Source organism: Falco biarmicus, chromosome 6 (genome assembly GCF_023638135.1).
Source record: "Falco biarmicus isolate bFalBia1 chromosome 6, bFalBia1.pri, whole genome shotgun sequence".
NCBI lineage: Eukaryota > Metazoa > Chordata > Aves > Falconiformes > Falconidae > Falco > Falco biarmicus.
The window spans coordinates 66,301,321-66,314,281 of NC_079293.1; positions in this window are offsets into that span (position 1 = coordinate 66,301,321).

A 12,961-nucleotide genomic window follows, 5' to 3' on the forward strand; every position below is an offset into this window, starting at 1 on the left:
AATTCTTTAACCCATAAACTCAAAGCCACCTGAAAAACACTGCAAAGGCTGGTCAAACTGCATCCACACATTCCAGCCACACGTGAGACAGGCTGTTCTGAATGTGGCCAGGGCTTTCCCTTGCATGTACAGCACCAGGCTCTGCCAAGAGAGAAAAAACCCACAGACTATCTACCCCCTCGCCCCAAACTCCACATAATCCAGGCACCCAAAGCTGCCCTCTGCACATGGGTTGGGGCTGTGGGTTGCTGAGAAGGGAGCAAACCATCAGCCCTTCTCTGTCCCACCAGGCTGTGCTTGGTGCTGCTTTGCAATCCTGTACCAGCTTGAGGTTTGTCCTCTGTCACTTCAGAGCCTTTCCTGTGGTTTCTGTGATGGACAGAAATATCTCAGCCCTGAAAGTGAAAGCAGAATGCATCCTCTAGAAGTACAGGGGAGACCTCTCTCCCTACTCCAGCTTTTCACTGCAGATTGAATCAAAGCTGTTTCCATAATCATTTGGTGGAAAAGTAGTCCAGCTCCAACAAGGTAGGAAATTCTAGTTAGCATTTAGTATTTATCATTATTAACATCATTACCATTTAGCATTTACCATTATTGCCCTGCTTTCAGTTGGGACAAAGTTAACTTTCTTCCTAGTGGCTGGTATAGTGCTGTTTTGGACTTAGGATGAGAATAATGCTGATAACACACCGATGTTTTAGTTGTTGCTGAGCGGTGCTTACACTAAGTCAAGGACTTTTCAGATTCTCATACTGCCCTTCCAGAGAGAAAGAAGGCTGGGCTGCACAAGAAGCTGGGAGGGGACACAGCCAGGACAGCTGACCCCAACTGGCCAAAGGGATATTCCATACCATATGATGTCATGCTGAACACAAACACCGAGGGGGGGGGAGTTGGGGGAGTGTGGGGGGGGAGTTGGCCAGAGGGTGGCAGCCTGCTGCTCAGGGACTGGCTGGGCATCGGTCAGCGGGTGGTGAGCAATTGCATTGTGCATCACTTGTTTTGTATATTCATTTATCATTATTATTATTATTATTTTCCCTTCCTTTTCTGTCCTATTAAACTGTCTTTATCTCATCCCACGAATTTTACCTTTTTTCCAGTTCTCTCCCCCATCCCACTGGGAGTGGGGGGGAGTAAGTGAGCGGCTGTGTGATGTCTAGTTGCCTGCCAGGTTAAACCACAACAATTATATTTAGCATTTTGTTTATTGAGTGGTTCTACATATAAGGAAGGTGTTAATATAATAATGAAATTTACTGTCTCCTTGTAATGCTTTGGAAGTACAAATAGTTACCAGTCCTGCTACAGAAGCTGGCATGTGTTTCCTTTTCACTGTATCTCCTTCAGCAGTCTGGACTATGACAACAATTACATGGTGACATTTCTCAGTGCTGTGCCACAGTCTCTTGCCAGGTATCTTCTGTTGGAGCCTTAGCAGCAAGAAAAATCCATTGTGCGAGCCATTTTTAAGTACACTGCTCCTTCTGCCTTTACCTTGCTCGTCTTCTCTGCTCTTTGGGTAGGGAGCTGAAAGATCTTCAGTGAACAAAAAAAATGAAAAAAAAAAAAGTGAAGGAGGTCAGGCAAAGGAAAAAATTAAGCTGTCAGAGTTGTATGCATATAGCAACAGAATATACAGATGTGCTGTTTCCATCTGTTTCTCATTGGGAAGCAGGTGGGTAAGATCAGGTAAATCCAACATATCAGTTTACTTGGAAAGGATACAAGGAAGGAAAGGATAGAGCTATTTTCTCCTGGGAGGAGGAGCTGCTGTTGCTTTGGGGTGCTTGGGAAGTCATCTCCACTCCCCTGCTTTGGTGCACGTGCCAGCGAAGAGCCAGGGCATCCCTTGGCGCTGCAGACAGCCCTGTGCAGGGGGGTGAGCATGGCGATACCCTCACAGCATAAATACCTGTCAGGTTTAGTTCTTCTGGGTTGCTAAATCCCCACTGAATTCTGAGGCACCTTTCCTTCTTTGCAGGTCACCATCCGTGTTTTTGTGGCACCACCACAAATCCCTTTCTGCACCCACCTGCAGGCAGATGGGCAGGCAGGTGGACAGGCAGTGGCACCATGGAGGCCATTGAGGGACTGTGCAGCTCCTCAGCTGCCCCGCCACACTCCTGGCCTTGGACGCGTCTGTGCTCGATGCCCATCTGGGGCTGCTCCCCATGTGGGTAGTAGAAATGACCCAACAAGCTCTTCTGCCGTATTCAGTCTACCTTGTGAAGCCCCTGCCTCACAGACAGCTTCCCTGGAGGGCCCTGCACTGCGCACACAGCGATGGCGGTGCTGGCCTTCCCTGTGCCATGGCTGACCCGGGGGCTGAGGACGCTGCCTGGCAGCTGCCCTGGTGGCCATCTTGGCGTCACCTCATGAGTGCCCTGGGGCCTGGTGCCTGCCAGGGCTGCAGGGTGGTGCTGAGAGGCCTGGTTAATTAAAAAAAACCACCACCACAGCTTTGTGCTGGGAGTTTTCTCCACGCAAGGCAAGAAAAAGCTTTTTTCCCAAATGTGAAAATCTGAGGCACAGAAACATGACCCAGTGAAAAGACTGTCCTGTGAATGCTCCCTCTCTCCTGTCGCAAGAGGGATTTCCTTGTGTTTACATACCCTCTGTAAAGCGAAGCCACCTCCTCACTGCAGCTGGGGATGACTTTTCCGGGGCCAGTGGAGCCCTATGTCCGATCTCCATGTGCTGAGGTGTCCCGGTGAGTGCACCGGTTACCTCTGGTGGCTTGTGGACTTGAGTAGCTCTCAGTCCATCCTCCACCTTGAGCAATCCATGCAGCAAAAAGTCAGGGAAGACTTGGCATCCTGCAGATGCCAGCGAAGAAGTGGCAATTTTCTCCCTTGTGCGTGTGCATGCTTGGATAAATAAGTTAATGACTGCATGAAACAGTGACCATTTCCACACGTGCATCTGATGAGTGTATGTTAGCGAAGCCAGCTTGCACAGAACAGCGGGAAAAATTATACCTAAGGAAGACAACTGAGGAAAGAATATCTCTGTAAGTCATGGCACCACTTCTCAATACTCGCATTCAGGGGTGGAACAAGCCTGAGTTCACTTGCAGCAATGAAATGCCCCATTAATCACGTATGCCTTTGAAAGGGATATGTCAGGCTTGGCTTATACGCCTACATTGGTACCTGATCCCATCTAGACAATGTGAGACAAGCGCTTAACAAAGCAGCTCTAGTTAGCAACTTGACTTATTTGTTAGTTTGCTAGTTAGATATAAATCAAAGTGTTGTAATAAGCCAATGATGCAGCAGCAGCTGCAATCTAATTTAGAGAGAAACAGCCTCATTTTAGTTTTTCTGACACAAACACGAAAGACAGTATCAATACTGAAGCTGGTAGAGACACAGCTGTAAAAAAAATCATGAAATGTCCGAATATGAGGGCAAATAAATTACTATCTCAATAACAGAAAACTTAAAATAAGATTGGGTCTATACTTTAGTAGTTTTAAATTGCCAATAAAAAATGCTGACTACAAGGAATAAATAAATCTTGGAGCTATGCTGTGACTTTTAAAAATCATTTTACCAGTGTGTTAAATGAATAGCTCTAGTTACTTCCTAAGTGCTTGTGTGTGCGTAGAAAAGGGTTGCCTCAGCTATGACCTTGTTTGATAACACTTCGAGTGTAATTATTTCTGTGGTAGATTGGCCTCCCAAATTTTGCTATAGAAGCCTATTAACAAGCTGACCTTTGAGGCAATTGCACAAAATACTGTGTAGCGGCAGCAAAGAATGCTCTTAGGAAGGGCCATATTTCTGGATGGCAATGTAGTGGCTCAGCTCCATTGACTTCAATTTAGCTATGTCTCTTGATACTGGCTGGAGACCAGATCTGTGGTATCTATTTTGGGAAACAAATTTAGAACCAACAAAAATAAATACTTCCAGATGCAGCACTGAGTCAGCGTATCACATTCAGTGCTGCTTGAAAGTATTGAGTCAGTTGGCGCAGACAGATTTTTAAGAAGAGATGAATAGTTTTACGACTGTCTATGACATTTATAGACATGCTTGCTTTGTCTCTTGCTCTATAAAATATAGGTCACAGAATATCTTTGCAGGTAGAGCAATTACTGGCAAGTCCAAGCAGAGAAGAGCATGGTATTCGTCACTCTGCAACTAGCTAGATGTATTATGAGGTTGGTTGGGTTTTCTGCCTTTTGAGATTTCAGACATTGATGAGGCCAGGTTGGTGAAATTGAGAAACCAGTAGACTGAGGCTGTGTAACAAAATCTAGCACTCTTACCTCTAAGAAAAGACGAAAGCAGAGGTCTGTTGCATTCCTCTGTAAAATGATTTAAGTCCTGCAGTTATTTGCACTTGTTCTACCTGAAAAGAAAATGCAGTCAGACGAAAATATAACACTGAGGCAGATTCTGATCCTGCGGTCTTTTATCATAAATATGAAATAGGTAGTAATTTAATGGGCTTACAGGGTTGCTGGTGTGCACAAGATGGGCAGAATTTGGCACAATCAGAGTTTTAGACAGTCTATCTAATCTGAAGAGTCCTGTCAGTCCTCAAAAAAGATGTCACCATTCAAATACAATGCACGTTCTTGGATCTGCAGTGTATTTTGGTGGTTCACAAACCTTGGTGCCTGGAGTGCTTTCTGCAGTGTGGGGCAATCATGTGCTACTAAGCCAGGGCTTCCAAGCTCTAAGTGCTCTTAAAAGAGACTTCAGATATTTTCACTCATGTTCGCATGTGATTTTGCCAGATGCAATTTTGCTGCAATTGTCACAAGAACATTGTATCACCATAAATATTAGGGCATTACAGGTGCTTGGATATGGGGGAGGATCTCTCTTCAGTGAGATCTAGTAACTGTATGTCCCTCTTTTCCATGAGGAATGGCTCTTATAAAGAAATATAAATCAGGGGAATGTCGGATGGGAATCCCAGGACAGAGCTTTATCTTGTGAATTAGTTCTTTGTGTTGCAATACAGAGCAGAAAGTACTGAAGCATTGAATCTAAAACTGAGGACTGGCATGGATGGCAATTCAACATGGAATGATGCATGTGGAGTAATAACAACTAGTAATGCTTACATTAGCTGTTTTTCCTAATTACTCTGTTCTGTGACAGTGTTGATACTGGTAAGCAAAGTTGTGTGGCAGATTACTTAGTTAAAGCAGTAGAAGGCCAAAGCGAAGATTATTCCTCATCAATGCTTTTATTTCCATTACAAGTGCAGAGACTATACTGCATATTAAATCATGAGGTTTAGGAAACCTCAAACGTCATCCAAATACTGTAACTGGCCTGCAAATACATATGAGAAATTCTTTAAAATCTACTGTAAAGCTGATTAACAAGTTTTGTACTGTCAGCAGCATTTGTTTGATTATTATTGACATTTTCTATATATTGCCATTGTAGTCAGTGTTGGCTGATGCTGCTCAAATCCACCTAGCACTTTTGCTTGCATGACGTTGATGTGATTCAGCACCTCACAGGCAAATGGAGGAAATGGGTTCTTCTTCTGTTCATTTTTCTGTGCACACGGTAAACACACTGTAGCTGGTAGAATATTTTCAGTCATATCCAGTAGCTAGATTTTCCTTCTATCAGAAATCATAAGCAAAATCACTACTTGAGGAGGAAGAAAAGTTTTGGTCTTGGGAACCCCATCAATTTGATTGATGACCAGGGCCAGTCATGCTAAGGGAATAAAGGATGGGACAGTTAAGCTTCCCAGGGAATACTGTTGACCCTGGTAACAGTGGTTTTCCCATGCCAGGGAAGAACACTGTTAATGTACTTGTGCATTAACAGGAGAGCTGCCATGAGTGAGGCCTCCACAGGGGAGAAGCCACATGGGTGTCTTTCTCTCTCCTGGACTTCCTGCACAAAACTGTATTTGAACATATTTGCGATTGTACCGCTTGACTTTTAGCCCCTCTCGGTGCCTTACACCGTTGCAAGGTGTGTCCATCCTTACTTATCTGCCCTTATGGCCTCTTAAAGCTTCTCTGCAGATGGGGAGGGTGTTAGGCCTTACACCTGCCTGCCTGCTGCAACTGAGGACACCGCTGCTCTGCAGCTGTTTATTGAACTCTCCCCTGAGTTGAAGGCCACCTAGAACATGTGACACCCATTGGTATCTTCAATCATGGTGTCTGATGTTTCAGTTTTAGCTCAGTGTGTTCACTTGGAATAGCCCTAACCTAACTGTAAACGATTTCTGCTTCTGGCTGGCTTATAATTAGGTTGCAGCAACTTGTACCCTTTTCTCTTTCCAAGAACAAGTATGTGATGGTTTTGGCTGGGATAGAGTTAATCTTATTCATAGAAGCTAGTGTGGGACCATGTTTTGCATTTGTGCTGGAAAGTGTTGATCACATAGGCATGTTTTTGTTCTTGCTGAGCAGTGCTTACACAGAGCCAAAGGCCTTTTCTGCGTCTCACCCACCCCACCATCGAGAGGGCTGGAGGTGCACAAGGAGTTGGGAGGGGACACAGCCAGGACAGCTGACCCCAACTGACCAAAGGGATGTTCCATACTGTATGACATGGTGCTCAGCATATAAAACTGGGGGAAGAAGGAGGAAGGGTGACACGTTCGGAGTGATGGTGTTTGTCTTCCCAAATAACCGTTACACGTGATGGAGCCCTGCTCTCCTGGAAATGGCTAATTACTTGCCTGCCAATGGGAAGTGGTGAATTAATTCCTTGGTTTGCTTTGCTTGCATGCATGGCTTTAGCTTTACCTATTAAACCATCTTTATCTCAAGCCCATGAGTTTTTTCACTTTTACTCTTCTGATTCTCTCCTCTATCCTACTGGGGTGTAGTGAGTGAATGGCTGTGTGGGGCTTACTTGCCAGCTGGGGTTAAGCCATGACAGTCCTTTTTGGCACCCAACATGGGGTTCAAAGTGTTCAAAATAACAACAGATTTGATTGGAATGTGCCAGATCAAATTCATAGCTGTTACTGCTGTTTAGCTATTAACTGACAGGCTCCTGTCCTTGCCATGAGGCTTGCTTACCTTACTGTATGTTAGAGTCTAGTATTCATTAGTGTCTGCTTTTTGCTTTCACTGCTTGCTGTACTGCTGTACTGCTTATCATCTTACTGTGTTGTGCCCAGGAACATTTTTATAATAACAGTGGCGATACGCCTGGGCTGGCAGAGGGCCAGGGCATGGCTGCTGTTTCAGGGCTGCTATACTGGACAGGCTGGAACTCCAGTATGAACTCAAGTTGAAGGGACTGTGGCCTGTGGATGAGTCCACATGGGACCAGAACACCCTGAACTGTCTGTGACTGTGAATAAGTCAACACCAGAACAGGTACACCTTGAAGAGTTTGTGGCTGTGGATAAATCTGTGCTGCAACAGGTGCACCTTGAGGCATCAGTGGCTGTCCATGAGGTTGTACTGGAGCACCTCAAAGTGTGTGTCCGTGGGTGACAGAGCAGGTACAACCCTGGAAGGACTACAGCCATGGGTAAGGCCATGTTGGAGCAGGTTTACTTCTGAAGGGACTGTGGCTATGGATTAGGCCACAATGGAGCAGTTAGATCTCCAAAGGTATTGCAGCCCATGGAGAAGGCCATGCTGGAACAGGTACACCTCAAAGCAACTCAAATACCCCTGAAGAGACTGTGGCACACAGATGAGGCTCCACTTGGAGCAGGTACAACCCTAAAGGACAGCAGTCGGTGGATAAGTCCAAGCCAGAGCAGGGGCAAGGGGAAGAGTTCATTGCAATGTTAAACCCTATATCAGGGGTCCTCAAACTATGGCCTGCGGGCTGGATACGGCCCCCCAGGGTCCTCAATCCGACCCCCAGTATTTACAGAACCCCCCCGCCCCCTCCTGCCGGGGGTTGAGGAGGGAAACCAAGCAGCCGCAGATGACTGCCTGCTACTTAATCCGCACGCCAGCCCCCTGTTTAAAAAGTTTGAGGACCCCTGCCCTATAACCTGGCCCAAAGGGACCAGGGGTGAAGATTGCAATGGATATACCTTTAAACTGTTGTAAACCATTATTTGAGTTGTGTGTTATAGGAATTACTTTATCAGGAACCACCTGGATCAGTGAAGGATAAGTCTTACAAGAAGCAGTGCAAGTGCAGCAGTGACCTGACCTGAGCTGACTTTGGTGACCGATAACTCCACACAACACACCACCTCTGCTGTCCTCAGTGACCAGTATGACAGATGGAGCCTAAAGTCACGGACTAAATGAACTCAATGGACATTCTCTGGATGTTTGTGGACATTTGATGGACATTTTACAGGGGTGGTCCATAGAGTAAGGGAGTGATTATATCAAAGGATGGGAAAGGTGGTGGTAGTTAATGAGGGTGCATTGGATAGTGTGGTACCTGAGCATGACACAAATGGTATTGAATAAGGGATGGAGAATGTGCTGGGTTTGGCTGGCATAGAGTTAATTCTCTTTGTAGTAGCTAGTATGGGGCTGTGTTTTGGATTTGTGCTGAAAACAGTGTTGATAATTCAGGGATGTTTTAGTTCTTGCTAAGCAGTGCTTACACTAAGTCAAGGACTTTTCTGCCTCTCACCCCACACCACCAATAAGAGGTCTCAGGTTGCACAAGGAGTTGGGAGGGGACACAGCCAGGACAGCTGACCCCAACTGACCAAAGGGATGTTCCATACTGTATGATGTTATACTTGGTATATAAAACTGGGGGAAGAAGGAGGAAGGGGCATGTTCAGAACGATGGTGTTTGTCTTCCCAAATAACCATTATGCATGACAGAGCCCTGCTGTCCTGGAGATGGCTGATCACCTGCCCGCTGATGGGAAGTGGTGAATGGATTCCTTGGTTTGCTTTGCTTGCATGCATGGCTTTAGCTTTACCTATTAAACCATCTTTATCTCAAGCCCATGAGTTTTTTCACTTTTACTCTTCTGATTCTCTCCTCCATCCTACTGGGGTGTAGTGAGTGAGTGGTGTGGGGCTTACTTGCCAGCTGGGGTTAAACCACAACAAGGTGTAAGCAGGCTTAGGGGAACTTGGTGGGTATAAATCAGGCTGGTGGTACTTTTTCTGTCAGTTGGAACTTGGCCTTTTTTTTTTTCTTACGTCTTTTAGGAAATGCCTTTGGGAAGGCCATCAAATAAACACCAGTGGGCTGGGCAGTACTCAGACAATGAGGTTCTTTGAGTAATGTGTAGATCAAACCCATTTAAGATTGCAGCAAGACAAAGTAGTCTGACAGAGGAGCTGGACCAGCTGTCACCCAGCGGTGGAGTTTCCAGAGTTCATTGCAAAGTTTTAGGGCTGTATATCTGCCTTGCATCCATTTCTCATGCCCCTCCTTTTGGTCAGATAGCTGCAGCGGATCTACTTCAGCAAACTGGGTTTCTTCAGCTTTTTTGGGGAAGCCAAACTGCCTAAATAGCAGTAGATAAGCACTGTGAGTACATCAGGACTACTTGTTCTTCTGTGAATTTGGCTTCTTTGCTGTGCAAAGGCCTCTGGGGCAGGGCAGGCTACACTTGCTGTTTAGGTGATGAGGTGATACTTTCTTGTATGCAAAGGGCAACCTATGTTGGGTTGAATGACCTCTTCCAGCCTTTCCTAGGAAAAAGCAGGGCTTTAGTTTTCAGCAACATGGTGATCACAGAAACCTGCTAGCCACTCCCTAGCCTCCCACCCAGTGGGTGCAACAGAACGTGGAGTCACAGGTGAGATGAGGCATATTGTTTCCATTTTCCCCAAAATTTGTGCTGTTAAGAGAAAATAGTCTGACAGGGTTGGGAACTTCCCAGTTTCTGCCCTCAAATGTGAGAGCAGGGTTGTCTCCATGCTGCTGGGAGAGGCTGTGTGTATATAGAACTGGATCTGCTGGAGCCCAAGCTGGGGAGACAGTTTCCTTTGCTTTCTCCTTTTCTGGTTTTGAAGTATGTGGGGAGGTGTTGCGAGGAAGGGCAGGTCCCACGTGTGAGCCAGGGATACTGGGCAGTGCAATGATCCAAGGGTAGGGGCAGCAGTAGTGCATGTGAACAGCTGCGGTTTGCAACAGAAGGAGTTCGAGCCTCTGTTCATGCAAACAGCCCTGAAATCCAAAGGGGACTGTGCCTGTAAGAAGCACAGTGGCATTGGTGTGGGGACAGGACATAACTGTGGGTCTGTTTCACCTTTTCCTGCCTGGGATGTGCGTCCCAGTGCACTGTGCATAGGAAAAGCTATGGCAGCCTGTTTGCAAAAAACCTGCTTATATTGGTTTAGTTGTAGATTTTGGTGGCAAGACCACAAAGAATAGGCCTGTTGCTCTCAGAGTTGAGCTGCCAGTGGAGTATTTGAGGCTGGGAAACCCTGGCCAGCCTAGCACAGTGCTGTGTAGCAGGCATGACAATGCCATGTAAAAGAAGTTCCCTGAAAGGCTTTTAGAAGTCAGAGCAGCTATACAACAGCCTGGGAGCTTGTTAGCTCCCTTGCTACATCTGCCTTGAGATGAACAAGAGCCCCCATCAATGCCATTTCGCCCTTCTGTACCTCAGGCCTTGTGCTCACCCCACCTGCTCAGCACAGGCCCCCGGACAGACAGACAGACAGACGGACAAGGATGCACTTGCTCTTCCCCACACACACACTTCTTTTTCTCCCCTTTTTCCTCCATGGCTTTTTGCTTTTAAAGGTTGCTGCTGACAAATCTATCTATTTGGGGCAAATTGTCAGTGAGAAACTTCCGCTCGAACTCTTTGGGACAAAACTGCCTCTTTGAAAGGGTAAATCCCGTTGCATGAAGGTCTGAACAATGGCCAAATGTGTTGCTGCTACTGCTGCCGCTGCTGCTGAGGCCGGGGCTGTGACAAAGAGCGGATTAATTGGTGCCGCGGCTGACTGGTTCGAGATGGCTCCACTCAGCCCGCGCTGCGGGGAGCCCCATTGACTGGGCCCCGAGTCCCACTTTTCACAAACTCCAAACAAAAGTCAATTTCTTTTTTATAAGGCGAGGGAAGAAAAAAAAAAATCAGTTCATGTTTGAGCTCGGGAAGTTGACTTGTTGGATTATAGGGCATCATGCTCTCTCTGTCTGTCTCTCCCATGCTTTAAAGTTGCTTCTCCTGTAAGAGAAGAGTGTGGGGGGGGAAAATGGAAGCAAAAGTGAGCTGTCCCCATCAGCATGAACACGAGAGTGGGCTCTGGGGATAGAAAGCTACCAAACAGCTGGGGACCAAGACAGAGCTCTTATTTAGTGGAGATAAACTGTAATCTGATGTTGTTCTTGAGGTGTCTGCAGCACATCCAGTCCTCAGGTAAGTAGCGCTATCAGTGAATGAGACCAAATTAGTGTGATTGAGGGCAGCATATTCATACAGGACTTCATGACTGGTGAAGTCTCCTGCCGTCTTCTAACAGGGAAGGTTTTCTCATGTGAAAGTGAGCAACACAACTAGGTATCTTGTGTCTTCCTTGAATAACCTTTGACTTCCTCTGACTCTAAGCAGGTCCCACCAGGGAATGCAGAATGAGGTTCCCAAGTGGTACATCCCATGCACTCAACAAAGCTACAATACATATAGGAGCAATCAGAGCGAGAGAAAGGAGAAAAGAAAACCAGGGGATTACTCTTGTGCATACAGATGTTAATAGCCGTTACCAAGTTGGCACAGTTTCTGCAGCTGAGGTTATACTGGAGCATTTTTGGAAGTTAATCCCTGTAATTGCTTTGATAAGCTTGTGGTATTTGCGATATCATTTAATCAATATTTAGCTTTTCTTTTGGAAAATAGTGATCCCCAAATAAAAGAGAGAGGCTATTATCAGATGTAACTGCTGACCCTCTCCTCCTGGCGGTGGTATAGTATCAGATCTCCTAGTTACCTGTAATTTGCCTATATTTTGTCTTTGCAGGGGGACATTTCACACTGGATTCTATTTCTCCCTTTTCTGCAGAGTAGATTATTTGATCTGACTTTCGCTAATTGCTTTGACACATGGGGGAGGGAGTAGGGCATTCAACAGTTAAAGTTAATTCCCCTGACTTTTAAAACATAATTTTCTGCAACCTATTCTTACTTTAACAGGAAAAAAACATGTGTTTTATCATCAACAGCTTTGCTGCAGACTGTATGGCAGGCAGAGCTTGAAACTAGGGTAGAAGGGTACAGAGTGCAGCAGTTTGATTTGAAGTTCATGATAATTCTCATGTGTTATGTCTCTGTGCACTCTGTGCATGAACTTCTGATTTTTTAAGGTCCACATAAAGTGATTATGGATTTTTTTCTGTCCACTTTTCAAGTAGAACTATTGTTGTAAAAGTGGGTACAGCAAGAACCAAACAGTAGGAACATCTGTTCATGTTATCCTTGTAGCTCTGCGACTATAACCTAACTTGAAAAGAGTTTCTGGCTTCGTTGCTGGGCTGTGGGATACGCCCACCCGCCTGAACCTTTGACTGTGACCTTCGCTACACCACTGCATTTACTTTTACTTTGTATGATTTTCTTTGTCTTTTAGCCAACCTGACACTGGAAAGACTCCACTATCCTCCCAGGGTGATCATCTTTCTGTCTGTATTGTATATCTGCATATAGTTGAGAATTAATCCATCTGTGATTTTACTAGTAAACAGAGAGAGCCATGAAACAAAAAATCTGTAGAAAGGTGAAATTAGTGGTTTCATTATTCACCCTTTTCTTCCTCCTTACAAGGATCCATCAAAGAAACTATGAAGATACGAAAGGTGAAATTTCTTATATTGTACGTTGTCTGACATAGAAGTCTATAGGAAGCAGAGAGATCCTGTGCTGGGGTTTTCCTTACCATTGAGTATGCCCTTCAAATTTTCATGGTTTCCTAAGAGGAGCTTCATTAGTGTGCAGAAGACAATACAAAGAATTATCCTTTTCATTGTGCCCCTATTCTTATGCTTCTGGCTGTCAGCTACCAAGCTCTCCTAAAACTAAAGATGGCAATTTTCAGCAGAGCAGCTGAGTT